At 47.1% G+C, this 11,912-nt stretch overlaps 1 non-coding gene across 1 annotated transcript; it reads left to right on the top strand.

The window, feature by feature from the left end:
- The first annotated feature begins 10,684 nt into the window (after positions 1-10,684).
- LOC146831583 (signal recognition particle RNA) lies at positions 10,685-10,985 on the top strand. Its single transcript, XR_014961651.1, has one exon.
- The last annotated feature ends 927 nt before the right edge of the window (positions 10,986-11,912 follow it).

The raw sequence follows: 11,912 nt of genomic DNA, 5'->3' as shown, positions 1-11,912 counted from the left end.
AATTATAATATCTTTTCTGCTTTTATATTGTTATGGTTTAATGCTTTAGTGGTTGTTTTCATTGAATGACATTTCAGTACTTCAAGGTTCAGTGATATTCCCCGCACACGACCACGTCGGGGCACGCTCCTGGCGCCGACAGTTGGTTCTGGCAAACCGTTCCTTCAGTGGTGCACTTTCCCCTTGCTCTTCCTTTGGCCCATGAATTTTGCCAATGTGACCACTTCTCTTCAGGCCCTTTCTCCTCAACTCTAATTGTGACTTTGTTTGGCCTAACGGCTTTGGAGCTTTTGGTGACACCCAGGGGTGCGGCCTCGCACTCTGCCACTCTCAGCACTACATTACCTCCGGCCAGGGTTGGATTGGTAATGCGGGCACTCGAGCAATGGCCGAGGGGCCAATATCCGAGTACCAGCTGTGGGCTGCTTTTTTGGGCAGCCTGGGGTGATTTGGGTGGTGTTTGTGTTGCTTGGATGCCTACTGCGACCTTTCTGGAGGTAGATGGGCGTCCATTACCTCCCTTTCATTAACAGGCAGAGGTGTTGCTCCCTTTCTCTTGCTGGGCCGGCCCATTCATGTATGTATTTTGAGCAGGAGCAGGGAACCTGAGCAGAAGTGGCCTCGCTTGTTTGCAGGTGTTTTTTCACCAGTGTAAACCAATCTGTGTATTCCCCCCCCCCTTTTTAAATAAAAGGTTGCTGAAGCGGTGTTTTGCGGAAATGTAGGCCACTTTTTAGCGTGCCCGGCCTGATTTTTATCCCAACCCTGCCTCCGGCAAAGGCCCCACCCTATGGGGTGGGGGGTTTGTTCCTTTCAGCATTATTAACCCTTTCTCCACAGTGAATCCTGGTTCAGGGATATTTTCTACTGGCATATATTATCAGCGTTTATTTACTACAATGGAATAAGGTGTTTATTCTGCATTTTATGCCCAAGATTACAGCAAATGAGAGGAATTTCGCCAGAAATTTGATGACTTTGTCCCGAATCTCCCATTGAACTTCAATGGTGGATCAACCATTTTGATGCCTGGGATGAAAGAACAATCTTTGCCTCGGCCCCAGATCTTGTCTTGGAAACAGATGTAAGCCTGACAGGCTGAGGCACCTGGTGTGGTCAAATTTCGACTGGAGGTACATGGTCCGTTAGGGAGTCAAAACTGGATATAAATTGTTTAGAGATGCTGGCAGAGCCCTTTGCAATCCAGTGTTTTGCAACATTACTTCAACGTGCTAGATATAGACCTTTACGACTTTCTTAAACTCAAAGTCAGCTTATCTAAGATCAAGCCCCCAGCTGGAGATCCCTCCCTCCTCAAAGCCATACTGACTCATCAAATCTGGCCACCAATCTTCTAGGTTCTATCACTTCTTAAAACTAAAATCTACTAATTTGGTCACAAAACTGCAAACAAAATGGGACCCCTCTGAGACTATTTCTCTGGACTCTTGACATCTAATCTAGAAGTCAGTTGTCTCCCACAAAACATTCTGGACTCCGGCCTGACTGTTGAAACTGTCCCTCAGGAATAGCCCATCTTGCTGGAACTGCAACAGGTTGATGTGAGGCCTCCCCCACCTAATATTCCACTGCAGTGCAGTCTCCCAATTTTGGAATTCCATATTTGATTTTATCCGCATTCTTTTTGGGGTACAGCTTAAAAGAAATTTCCTTTCCCTTATTCAAGGTTTGCTAGACCCACATATCAAATCACATAACAATAGCCTTCTGGAAGATATTCTTCTAACTGCAGCCTGTAAATTAGTGCTTGCTAACTAGGAAAATACAGCGGCTACCTCATTTTGTTCCCGGTTAAACTGGGTTGCTCACCTGAGAGGGGCGGATAGTGTTTCCCTCCAAAATTCCCCATGTAGAGCGTGTAGCACCTCTGTAAGGAAGACTATATAAAACTCTTTGTATATGTTGTGTGGTCTGCAAATTATGTGTCTCAAGTCCCCGTTGGCCATCTGCCGCTTGGAGGCAGAGCCCATTCCCCTAACATTTCAAGACATCAATGTCATATTATAATGAGAATCTCAGATAGTGTAGGAAGAGATATTTCATCCGTACAACAATCACCCATCTCCCCGACCCCTCCCAGCAACATCAGGACAATCCTTGACGCCCAAGACATGGAAACAAAACCCCAACTACAAACTTCCTCACCAAGGGAAGTTCTGCAATGGCTGTCCGCCCAAACCTGTAACAAAACAATATCGCTAAGAGAAAGCCACCTCCAGTAAACTAGAGGTTGCAATGTAGTTGGGTACAGGTACAATAAGTCTAGATTTGTAAGTGCCGCACCAGCCCAGTTGCCATCATATTAACCAGGTTCTACCCTCCGGCGACCATCGATCATCTGCCTGCCCCAGGTTTAGGGGTACTATACTTGTCACAGAGGTGTCTCCTGTTGCTAGCACCAGAGACAGCTTATTGTTCTCAAATGGCACAGTGGAGCCCCACATCTGTAAATGGGAGTATTGGGGAAACCGGAGGTCATAGGAACCCTTCAAATTAACTCATCAGCATATCATCGAGCCACAACAGGGTGGTCTATCTTTCTTGCAGTCGAACCTCCAGAGTCAGAAATCGATGACTTATGAGCAGAAGAAATGTCTGTGCCCTCCCTGTCATCTGCGCCAACGCTATCTCTGCTACAGCAACCAATGCCTCTGCTCACTCCCGGTGTCTGAGAAAGAGGAGAACTCCTCAAAGAGACCTTCCAATGTAGTCCTCTGGAGATTTTCTTAGTTTTCCAATTCAGACCGGGTTCAGAATTTTGGAAGCAGTGCCCCTGCTTTGCAAGCCTCCAACCAGGACCACACTGCTTCTGGTGTGTCTGAGAAATGGGTACTGCCATCTAGTATGATCTGAAGTGTAGCAGGAAGCATCAATGAATATTGTATACCTTCCTTGCGGAGGGCTTTTTTTGGCTTACTTGAATAACGCACCTTGTGCTTAAACTTTGCCAGTAAAATCAGAGAATGCTAGCACCTTACTACTGGTTATTGTGAACAGACCAGTGGTACGGGCTCTCTGGAGGATAACGTCCCGGTCCCTATAGGGTAGCAGATGTGTCACCACTTGGTGGGGAGGTCGCCCCGGCATCAGTGGGCGGGCTCAATCAATCAATCAAGGAATTTGTAAAGCACACTACTTACCCGTGAGGGTCTCAAGGCGCTGAAGGGAGGGGGAAACCGCTACTGCTCGAAGAGCCAGGTCTTGAGATGTCTTCTGAAGGTGAGCAGGTCCTGGGTCTGCCGTAGGTGGGTGGGGAGGGTGTTCCAGGTCTTGGCGGCGAGGTAGGAGAATGATCTGCCGCCGGTGGTCTTTCGTTGGATACGGGGGACGGCCGCGAGGGCGAGGTTTGCTGAGCAGAGCTGGCGGGTGGGGGTGTAGAAGTTGAGTCTGTCGTTCAGGTAGGCTGGTCCGGTGTTGTGGAGTGCTTTGTGTGCATGGGTGAGGAGTTTGAAGGTGATCCTCTTGTCGACGGGGAGCCAGTGCAGGTCTTTCAGGTGGGGGGTGATGTGGCTGCGTCGGGGTACGTCGAGGATCAGACGTGCGGAGGCTTTTTGGATGCGTTGTAGTCGATGCAGGTGTTTGGCTGGGATTCCTGCATAGAGTGCGTTGCTGTAGTCCAGCCTGCTGCTGACGAGGGCCTGTGTAACTGTTCTCCTTGTTTCGGATGGGATCCACTTGTAGATCCTGCGGAGCATGCGGAGGGTGTTGTAGCAGGAGGAGGAGACGGTGTTGATCTGCTTCGACATGGAGAGGGAGGAGTCGAGGACGAATCTAAGGGTTGCGTGCGTGGTCGGTAGGTGTGGGTGCCGTTCCCAGCGTTGTAGGCCACCATGAGTCGTCCCAGGCCGAGGGGGTGGATTCGAGGATGAGGACCTCCGTCTTGTCCGAGTTCTGTTTCAGACGGCTACTCTGCATCCATTCGGCGACGGCCTTCATTCCCTCATGGAGGTTCGTTTTGGCGGTGTGCGGGTCCTTGGTGAGGGAGAGGATGAGCTGGGTGTCGTCGGCGTAGGAGATGATGTTGAGGTTGTGCTGACGGGCTACTTGTGCGAGGGGGGCCATGTAGATGTTGAACAGCGTTGGGCTGAGTGATGATCCCTGGGGTACGCCGCAGATGATGTCGGTGGCTTCGGATAGGAAGGGTGGGAGTCGGACTCTCTGGGTTCTGCCAAAGAGGAAGGATGTGGTCCAGCTGAGGGCTTTCTCATGGATCCCGGCTTCTTGAAGGCGTGTTTTTAGGGTGCGATGGTAGACCATGTAGAAGGCGGCCAAAAGGTCCAGGAGGATGAGTGCTGAAGTTTCGCCATTGTCGAGTTGTCGCCTGATGTCATCTGTGGTGGCGATGAGGGCTATTTCAGTGCTGTGGTTTCGTCTGAACCCGGACTGGGACGGGTCCAGGATGTTGTTGTCTTCGAGGTGGCGGGTTAGTTGCGCGTTGACGATTTTCTCGATGACCTTCGTCAGGAACGGGAGGAGGGAGATGGGTCGGAAGCTCTTGAGGTCCGCCTTGGGCTTCTTGAGGAGTCTGGCATTCGATGTGCTCTCTCCAGGGCAAAAAACAGTGTTAAGCCATCAGGCACTACCTCATTGCAAAGCCAGTTCTCTGGAAAGACACCATGTCCGTTCCCTAACCTCCCTCAGCAAGTCCCACCACGCTAATATTATTGCGGTGGTTATGACTTCCACATTCTCTGCCCACCTTTCCAGGAGGCATTCCTTGGTGGTTAGGTCATCCACCTTGTAGGACCACACTTGTTAGGTAGGTATGACTGTACTCATGGACTATTCCACCTCCTTGACTCGGTACGCCAATTTATGGTGTTCTGCTTGTAGTAGGCCCAGTACCACGGACACTGACCCGATGTCTTGCTGCAGTGTCTAGTTAGTGTCTGCAATAGCGGCCAGCACTTTATCCAAGTGTGCAAGGATCGAGTCATCAGAGGCACCTCTATTGTTCGTGGATCCTGGGGGGATTGGAGAGGTCTCCTTCATCCCCATCTTTGTGGTCCCCTGCTTATTTCTTGGTTTACCCATGTTGGCAGCCATCACAGTGCAAAGTTTAGACCTTAGTGGACCTTAGTGGAGGTCACTGGCAGTGCGGTTACAGAATTAAACTTTCCTTTAGAGGGCAGGCATCTGAATCTCAGTCTACCAGGTACCCAGTGCAGGTTATCGGGCACACCCTATCCCCTGTCCCATCTAGGGAATAGGATGACATCCAATAGAAAGGACCCCATGCAATTGATTCTTCAAGCCCTCCGGGCAGGGGCTGCCACTGAAGTGCCCTCTAATATTGAGGGGTCTACGCAGTTCCAGTTTTCAAAGGCAATTGATTGCCCACAGTGACTCCCAGGGGTCCGTGCCCCTGCTGCACTCCACCCACGAATGCCAGGAGTCACCTCATTCAAAAGCTGGCCTCCCCAGAACACAGGCAGTGTGGTCAGCAGATATGGCCTTGCGGTACACCACTTTCCAATAGCAGTTATGGTGTCAGCTAGCTCACAAATCAGCATCGGATGTCACCCAGGAGCAGTCCCATTCCACTAGGGGTCCCAGCTTCGGAGGCAACCCCATGCCCATGCCCTGATTGCAGCCCTCAATTAGGCCCCACACTGGGACTCCAGCATGTTTGAGTGCACCTCCAATAACCTCTGCAGCATCTGGGCACAGGACCAGCTGTGTGCCACCCTACAACTTGGCACACCGGGCCCCAACATGGGCCCAGACCTCCCACACACTCCAGTCTGCCGCACGCATCGCCTCCAGGCCCAGGACCCGTCACACACCGCCCTACAAATCTGGTTCTGATCTAGGCTCAGAATCTCGAACATCACCTCACACACCTCACCTCTGAGCATGCAGAGTCTGATGCAGCCCCTGCCTCTCCGCTCTTGGTGTCACTCAGCTGAACACACCACAGGAGCTTGCTCTCCCTGTGGTAGTTTCAGCCCTCTCTCTCTCACCGCAGCTCACACAATCGTGTCTGAGCCTCCCTATGTCATCCGCATTTTCTGGCATTCCTATGCATAGGGGACAAGCAACTGCCGCGTAAAGGGAAGGTTCTCAATTTATCACTGTGCCCCCAGACACCAACAAGAACCATAACCTCATCCCGTCTGGGATCCACTCCTCAGCTACTCTCCATCACTGCCATGTGACAGATATGCAGCGGCCCTCAGACCTCAGTGAAAACTCGTGCCTGCTCCCTCAACCAGTGGCCACCGATACCCTGGCTCCGATGGCAGGAGTAATTATGTCAAGATAAGACCTCCAATGTTCTACCATAGCCACACCGCTGGACAGATGAGGAAGGATTTATGCTGGGCTTATGCGGAGCAACAGGCTCACACAACCACCATCTTCCGCTTTGAAGCCACATACCCATCCGCTAGAGTAACAATGTTGCTATGCCTGATTTCTATCAAATGTCTTTCTGACGTCAAAGCATTGGATATTTCTTCCTGTCATGTTACTCCTTTGGGTGTGGTTTTTAACTTAAGGAAACCCACAAAAACAAATGTAACTTCTATGTTTTAACCTTTCTTTCCTGATCATCCTCAACTGTGTGTGGGCAACTGTTTGAAAATTTATGAACAGCAAACTAACCATCTCAGAATGGGGAGACAGCCACTATAACGCGGCCGTTTCCATGCATAACCATAACCACGCATGCATTACAACGCATGCGTGGTTACCACGCATAGCCTTTACCACGCATACCTTTACTATGAGATACGTAGTAGAGGCATGTGTGTTAAAGGAAACATTTTAAAAGGGGGCTTGGGGGGTCTCCCCCCCCCAAAAAAGCGTCCGTTTAAAAAAGGGGGCTTGGGGGGTCTCCCCCCGAAAAAAAACTCACCTGTTTCTGTTGCGATGTGGAGGCAATAGGCGTTGTTAGAGGAAACGGAAATACACTTCCGCTTCCTCTTTACGACGTGCGACGCTGATCAGAAGAGCTGGGAGAGGAGAGGACGTGGAGAGGTAAGGGGGATTTTAGTTTAAGAATAAAATAATTTAAGGGATGAGGGGGTTGTGTTGGGATCTGAGATAACCTTTACCAAGAATATGCCATTATCATGCATGGTTTTACAACGTAAATCAATGTAAAGAAATGCGTGGTAAAGGCATTTTCGTGGTAAAGGTTATGCGTGGTAATGGCATTCATGTTGTAATGCATGCATGGTAAAGGCATGCGTTGCAACGGAATGCGTTGTAACATCATACAACCCTCAGAATGTCCTCTAAACTCAACTCCTCATTTTCTTTAAAAAGCTCCTAAACCAGTTTCTTCCCTTAACCTTTCCAGTTGAGTTAGGTGAGTTATGTCCTAAGCTGGGATTGATACCATATATTTGGAGCTCATTCCTCTAGGGGGCATGTCATCCAAAGCCTTTTCAGTCGGTTCCAATTTAGAGGACATTCTGAGATCAGCTCATTGGTCAAATAATAACACATTTCACACTTTATTGCAAACATGTTCATACTGCTACTTCTGTGATGATAAATGTGCTGTAAACAAGCATAAAAAGAGCCTCCATGGCTTGCCATGAAAGCTAGGTTTTCCTAGTTTCATGAAGGAATGTCTTAACCTTTATCAAAGACACAGAGGCAAGTATTATCCCTCCTCAACATATGTATTAACAATGTATTTTTCCCACCCGGCAGTGCCTGTCTCTACAACAAGGACAACTGCATAAGTCTCCAACTGCATCTTTCAACTGCAACAAACCGGCCTGCTCTTTCCGAGGAAGCGTTCCCGACCATGGATTCATCTCTGCGAGGATCTACGCTTCAGGTTCCAGATTGATTGACTTTACTGAGGACATGTTCACATTTGTTTTCTTGTTTTTCTAATTTTACCTGGTATTTCTAATTTTACTTTTGTTCCACACTTCTGCATGACTTTTCGCTTAAGAAAAGTGGACTGTTCGCAGTCCAGATAGGCATTATAGGGGGCCTTGAGCCCTGGTTGATCATTCAATTGGACTATATTTCTGTTCCCAATGGCTTTTGTTGCTGAGCCTCATGGGACTAGTAGTTTTTTTTCCATTGTCTTGACTGCTGCTGTTTAAATAAAGCAAGTTAAGAAAGGCATAATACTCTCCTCCATGTCTTTAATAAAATTAAGACTTTCCTTCGTGAGACTAGGAAAATCTCGACTATACGCTTCTTTTCCTTCCCCGGATATGCATCAAAAAGTTAAGCGACTTATTAGAGGACCTACCTTCCTGATTACAGCTGTAATATCTTTGGTAGAATAACACTGTCAGTTAGCCACTCACTCTGCTGACTCACTCAACTGGCATGCTCGTTTGACTACATATCACGCTATCCTGGTGCGTTTGTACATGTTCATGATATGCGGTAGCAGCTCGTGGAGGGAGTGCTGTGGGGCGGTGGAGGATCAGGATGGGGGTTAGTAAACTACGGAATACGGCCGAACGGAGGTAAGTAAACAAATAAATAAATAAAACAAATTTCCTTGCACGCGCTACATCACATTTGACAATGCAGCGCGCACAACTGAAATTCGTTTTATTTATTTATTTGTTTACTTTCCTCTGTTCGGCCATATTTCGTAGTTTACTACCCCCACACTGCTCCTCCCCCGCCCCCCCGCAGCACACCCTTCACGAGCCACTACTGATGATATGTGTTGCATATATTGGAAAGCACACAGCGCTTCGATGCCACCTACTAGATGGATGTGCCTCAGATAAATATCAATAACAAGTACGGGGCATATTTACAAGGTCTGGCGCATCTCTGCAAATCAGCAGGGATGGGCCAGAACACTTGCAACAGGCAAAACCACCCGTGCGCCACCACAGATGCGCCACATTTACAATACTGCGCGCGGTGGCGCACGGATGGGCACATGCGTGTCGCCTCCCCCGTCGTAAAGGTAGCGCATCGCTGGAGTCTCGTCGCAAGCACAACGCGGCTCCAGCAGGGCTCGGGGGCGCCCTATGCCTAACATGCTGCGTCACTCCTTGCGCCTGTTCAAGCAGGTGCAGGGTTTTGATGCAGCATGGCCGTAAAAGTGACTCAGTGAAATCTTGTAGATTTCACTGTGTAACGTTTACGAGGCGTACCTGCGAGGGAACACCCACCCTGCGCCGTAACGCCCACATGAAACCTGACGCAGGCTTCATTTGGGCGCAGGGCTTTACAACGTGACGCGTCTCCCTAGATGCGTCAAGTTGTAAATAGGGCGCAAAGTGGCGCAAGGTTTACGCTGCCGCTGCATCACAGAAGTGACGCAGCGGCGCCGCAAATGAGGCACAAGGGGCTTGTAAATCTGCCCCTACAAGTTTAAATGTCTAAGTTCCAAGCACTGTAACATTTAGCTCACTGGAATGCTCAGCTCATCTACAGCAGTATGGGCATTGTAGTATTTAATTAACGTACATGTCCACATTACCTGTCATTTGTGAGTAATACTGCACGCAATATTACTCTTCAGCACGAAAATTAGCACCAGCAAAAGGGTGATGGTGAGAAAGGACAAGAAAAGGGTGAAACGTACTGCAGCAGCGGGTGCTGTTTAAGCACTGGCTGCGTGACATGTTTCCCGATTTTTTGCCCTTCAATAAAGCTACCAAATGCGGTAACGTTAATGACGTGTCTTTTAATTATCCCAGAATTCACCGCGTGCATCAAGATGTGCGCTGGCCTAAGCAGGCACACAAAGCTTAAGTTTTTGTTGAATGTCATATCTGTGCAAAGAGGAACGGGTGTACCAATCTATAGGCATCAGCACACTCTTATATTTTATTAAGAAACCTACTGTCCACCAATATTCAGGCTAAGGATAGTTGTCATCACAAGACCATTGTACCATAACATTCTTGTTAGTGCAGCATATTTCCCTTCTTTTTATAGCTAAATTTTAGTGGTTCCCTGCGGAATGAATTCAGTTCAAAAGGCAATTTTGAAAAGTACTTTGCAGAAGACTATTATCTGCTAATTATTAGAAATTGCTTGCTGCTGTTAATTGCATAAATAAATAGTTTTACCTGAAAGCTATTACAAACAGTTTGTCTAATTTCCATGTTCGAGTACAGACATTTAGCCATTTTGCTCTTACAAAAATCTGTTAAATCTAATTTCCTGGACTAATTAATGATAGAAAAAGAGATGATAAAATAGGATATGCATTTTTATGATAGAACAGGCCAATAGACAAGGCTTTATTGCAGAAATGGACTGGGAATACGAAATTTCTGCAGAAAATAAATGCTTCGGTTGTATAATATACTAATATACACTGAGAAAATTATCTAGCGACTTAGAGACTTTGCTCAATTATACCATTCTGAATATTCCATCTTTCATTGCTTGTGCTCACTGTTATCAGTAAATTGCACGATATTTGGCTGATGTTTATAGCACAATTCAGTTTGGCGTGGCGATTCTTATACTCCCTTTAAATATCAAACAGCAAAGAAAAAGCTCTAAAATGCTTAGCTGTTGGCTTTGCCAATGTTTTTTTCCCAATTTCTCAGGTATGCATGCATCAAGATGCATGTGCATGCAGGAGTTGCAATCTTGGAAGTTTTTTTATTAAAGACTACCCCTTGCAAGAGGGCCTCAGATGGTAATACATTTGTTGTGACTCATGCATGTGTGTGTGTCATGACGTGTGAGTAGTGACATGTGCACGGGGCATGGTGGCGTGTGCCTGTTGTCCGAGCTGCTTGGGAGGCCGAGGCTTGTGGATTGCTTGAGCCCAGGGGTTCTGGGCTGCACTCAGCTGTGTTGATCTGGTGTCCATGCTATGTTGGGCATCAATATGGTGTTCTAGAAGGAGCTCTAGAATTTCAGGTCGTGTAACGAAAGGTGCACCAACCCAGGCTGGAAACAGAGCACGTCAAGCTTCCGTGACATGTGCACATGCATTAGTCATGACGCAGCTAGCCATTTTTAACTTACTGTTGTAACATGGCAGCACTTTGCAGCTTTTAGGCCCTCTTGAAATATATATATACATTAGTTACTTCTTGACCAAATGCCAAACTTTAAATAGGTTCCTATTTGACAGTTGGGTTGTGAAGAAAAAGGTTCTGATCTCAGCTTTCTTCAGCAGAATCATCTAGAAAATTTTGCTCTTCCTGAAGAGTTTATTTCATCAGAAGATTCTAAAGCAGAGAGGGTTTGGCAGTTTCACAACAAGATCTGTGGATCTTCTGTTACCACGCATCTGTATTTGTGGCCCTAAGTTGCCTTTGGACAACACTTATGAGTTCATGTAGGAAAGTTGGAGAATGTATGGAAATCTGCCATTTGTGTCAGTTTCAGGGTATTCTTCTTTTGATTACTGAGACAGCCCTCAATGTTAAAAATGTATGTGTGCTATTGGAGGAAATCTACGATGAACAGATTTGTGACTTTTTCATGATTCTTGTGGCTTTTTCCCATAATAGTTTTTTAAAGCACCCAAACCAGGAGGGATATAACTGATTAATTTAATGAAGTGACACACAAGGTGTGGACCTATGAGATGAATTGGCAGAATATGAAGATATTTTTCTTCCTAAATGTGAATCGACTTTTCCCATTGCAGAAAGCATCTTCTATTTACGTGTCCTTTGATAAAATGATGCTCATTGGTCTTCAAGTCGGATACAGTGTTCGTATTACTGGACAATGATAGTGCAGAGTAAGGTCTATCTTATCGGGAGGAGTTTTGACAAAAGAGATCTTACGGATTATAATTGAGACATTGCGTGAAATTCCCAGAGTACTGGGATCCATTGGAGATTCTTTAGAGTGAAGGACATATGCTTTTATGGTGGTCTTGACAACGACTCTGGCAGTAATAATCCAAACAGTTGAGAAATTACTGAATTGTCTTTCTGGAAAGATGTTTGGAAGGATGTTCCAATGAT

The sequence above is a fragment of the Triturus cristatus genome, chromosome 5_1 (assembly GCF_964204655.1).
Source record: "Triturus cristatus chromosome 5_1, aTriCri1.1, whole genome shotgun sequence".
Lineage (NCBI taxonomy): Eukaryota > Metazoa > Chordata > Amphibia > Caudata > Salamandridae > Triturus > Triturus cristatus.
The sequence above is the reverse complement of the archived record's forward strand: the minus strand, read 5'-3'. Positions and strand labels throughout refer to the sequence as shown.